Genomic DNA, 3,518 nt, shown 5'->3' on the forward strand with positions numbered 1-3,518 from the left:
CCCCCCTCTCTCTCTCTCTCTTTCTGTGTGTGTGTGTGTTTGAAAAAGGAAATCAGTGCTGGTGATTTTTCTCTATTTCTTTCCACCTTGCTTTTTAAGACAGGGTCTCTCATGGAACCAGAGGTGCATTGTTTGGCTGGACCAGGTGGCCAATGAGTCTCTAGAATGTGCATCCTCTGCTTCCCAGCATTAGAGTTAAATAATGTTTGACCACACCCCACTTTTGCATGGGTGTGGGCATCTATACCCAGGCTCTCAGGCTTGCAGAGCAAGCACTTTGCCTTCTTAGCCAGCCTCCTAAACCCAATTTCTTTCCTCCCTACTTTTCTTTCTTGAGTGCATGCATGTAAACGTATATGTACGTGAGCATACATGTACATATAGAAGGATAACATTAGATACCATGATCAAGAACAACATCTACATAGACCCACGCTGTATCTAGCCACCAGGCAAGCATCTCAGAGATTTTCTCATCTCTGCCTCCCTAGCCCTGGGGATTATATGAACAGCGCCATGGCCGATATGTTGACATGGATTCTGAGAATAAAACTCAGGTCCTTATACTTGCAAAGCATGTGCTTTACCAAATGAACCAGCTCCTTAGCTCTGTGTCTATAAAGCTATGGCTTTATAATTTACCTGGTAAAAGCCTGCAACAGTTTGTAGTCTCTAGGTTTTTCCTATAGCATCCTTGTGCTGCTATTTAATCTGGTATGTCACTCAGAAACTGAACTATACCTAATGGGTTAGTTAGATGGAGGTTTGATTTTTCTGGTACCTCTTCTTCTGAGGTGGCTTCCTGTGTTTCTGGAGGCACCAAAGACCTGATTTATGAGGTTGTACCTCATCTGTAATTTCATTGATTCATGAGGTTTCTGTGTATTTTCCACCTAGAGTTATACTAGCTATTGCCTATGGGCAAACTATAAAAGCTATATAATTGTCTTTCCCTTTATATAGTGAACTTTAAAAAAATAGACTTTATTTTTGGAGAAATTTTATATTTATAAAGAAATTAAAGAGTAAGTGCTGAGTTCCCAGGTACTTGAGAATCTTAAACACATAAGCTCATGTGAAGAGGTGCCGGGTGTTAGCCTCTTATACTACTGGATCCATTTACACAGTGAACTTCAAGAAATCAGAGTCTGATCATATTTCACCGAAAACATATGAAGGTTTCTTATACCCTTCTCTCTTTTCAACTGTGGGCTCTTCTGTGAATATATATGCATTTCTGTGTTGTTTTGGTTTGCAAATCCCATTAGGAAAAGGATGCTGCCTGGTTGTTTATCACTGAAGGATTCAGAATGTATTGGTCAAATGACTATCCTCATGTTCTTGCTGAATGGACACAGCAAATGGATGATTAAGATTAGCAGAGGATGACTGCAGTGTGTGTAGGTGGAGCACAGCACTGGTGCCATGGTGGTGACTGTTTTCCTTAAATGTGGGACAAGTTGAGACTGAAGAACGGAATGCAAGTCAAAGAGAGACGGGAAGATTTGGTGATGATGCATGGTGGTCATGCACTGTTCCCAGAGGAGAGATATCATACCAGACGCTTCCCTGAAGGCATGCAAAGGCTTTAGCCAAATAAATGAAAGAAGCTAAGCATAGTGGTACATAAGTCTTAGGTGGGGCAGAGACAGGTGCCTTTCAGTGCTCAGTGGCCAGCACTGAGCCAATCCAACAAGACCAGTTAACTCCAAGATCAGTTATAGACCCCCCCCCCCAAAAAAAAAAACCCATGTTGGAGAAGCAGTTGAGGAAGGTAGTGAGATTTTGACCCCTGGTTGTAAGGTGTGTCTAAGTGGGCTATTGGACATGGGTTGGTGGACCTGCACGTATATGCATCACACATTCACACATGGATGCATGCACACCAAAGTAGCAGGTGGAGATGCAGAGAGCAAAACCATCTTTCATGTAAGATGCTCTGTTCTCTGAGTGTGTGTGTGAAAGAGGCAGTGACTTTTCTCATTCTCATAGCCCATGAAGATATCCTTGTGACATGCTGAATTTTAGCCAGTCAAAGCAGCCCATTCATCCCTGTTGGTCTGCGGAGTCCTCTTCCTGTACTATTCCAGGCCAGCAGCATGGAATGTGGAATTTCCTCCCCATCTGGAGAGACTCAGGCTCTGAACACACCTATTCTACAAGAAACTGTGGTTGGGAAAATTGATGTCTCACAGCAAAACTGAGCAATACTGAGGTATTGTGGTTGTAAGTCAATTTATGTCTTTATAAATATTTAATATGTTCATCGACCAAATTAGTCAATCAGCTCTTTAGAGAATCTACAAATTTTACAGATGGTATATTGAGACTAGGTATCAAATGATTGATTTTCATTTTAGAATATTAATTTTAGCATGCTGGTTCGGTTTCAGTATTTTTTTAAACACATACATATGAGTTTCTCTTCCTTGTATATTTCTTAATTTGTATACTAAAGTATTTCTTTCCTTTGTGGAAGCCCCTTCACTAAGAGAAGGGCTGGATGGTGAATCACTTTGTGATTCTGTAAGACATTTCTCGTTTTACATTCCCGATGGCACAGCTAAGTGCATCATGAAGGTTTGTCTAAATATGGGCTGAAATTCTAGATGAAGATATGAATATGCATATAAACACAAGTTGAATGCAGTATAGACCTGAGGAAATTGGTGCATATGATCTACCTTTGTCTTCATCATAATTAGTTGTGTGATATGATATTTAGCTATACGGTACTGGGCAAGTTACTTAACTGTTCTTTGGCTTTGTCCCTTATCTGTAAAAAAGAAAAATAATAACACTCACTGAATTGCACTCAAATGATTTATTGAAAGAGCTGTGGGAAGGGGCAGGGAAAGGATAGGTTCAGACTGATGTAGAGAATATCTCTAGGGGTCGGCTAATGCCTTGGTTGACATGTATGTGCTTCCAGATACAAACCACCTGACAGTCTGGCTGGTGGGAGAGCTTCAAGCTTTCTGTGATCCAGATGCAAGGAACAGAATCTAGAAAAACAATGGTTCCTTACAAAGGCAGAAACGCACATTCCCTTTGCTCGTGGAAAATTTCATCCATCAGAATATTTTTCCACTGTCTACTGATGTTTCCTGGAAAAGACATCTGTTGAAGATGCAGCACCTCCAAATCTGTGGAGCATAGCAGGGAGACTAAGGTGGTGATTGCTGTGGGTTCCTCAGCTGAGGCTCAGTGTTCCAGAAGGAACAGCCAGTCGGAGCTACTCCAGTTGCCTGTCTTCAAACTGTAGCATTGGTAATTTTTAGGAAAACAGACTTTGGAGGGAGGAAGGGAGTGAGGGAGGGAAGGAGGGGAGAGAGAGAGGGGGAGGGAGGGGAGAGAGAGAGAGGGAGGGAGGGAAGGAGGGAAGGAGGGAGGAAAGGAGGAAAGGAGAGAGAGATGTGGGAGGGAGAGAGGGAGGGAAGGAGAGAGAGAGGGGGGAGGGAGAGAGGGAGTGAGGGGAGATAGAGAGAGGGAGGGAGGGAAGGGTGAAGGAGAGAGAG

General features: G+C 42.6%; 1 protein-coding gene across 1 annotated transcript in view; it reads left to right on the plus strand.

The window, feature by feature from the left end:
- The window catches only part of Bmper (BMP binding endothelial regulator), a 258,960-nt gene that overhangs the window by 97,564 nt on the left and 157,878 nt on the right, over window positions 1-3,518 (plus strand). The gene's annotated exons all lie outside the window — the stretch shown is intronic.

Source organism: Grammomys surdaster, unplaced genomic scaffold, assembly GCF_004785775.1.
Source record: "Grammomys surdaster isolate TR1022 unplaced genomic scaffold, NIH_TR_1.0 140, whole genome shotgun sequence".
In the NCBI taxonomy this organism is placed as follows: Eukaryota; Metazoa; Chordata; class Mammalia; order Rodentia; family Muridae; genus Grammomys; species Grammomys surdaster.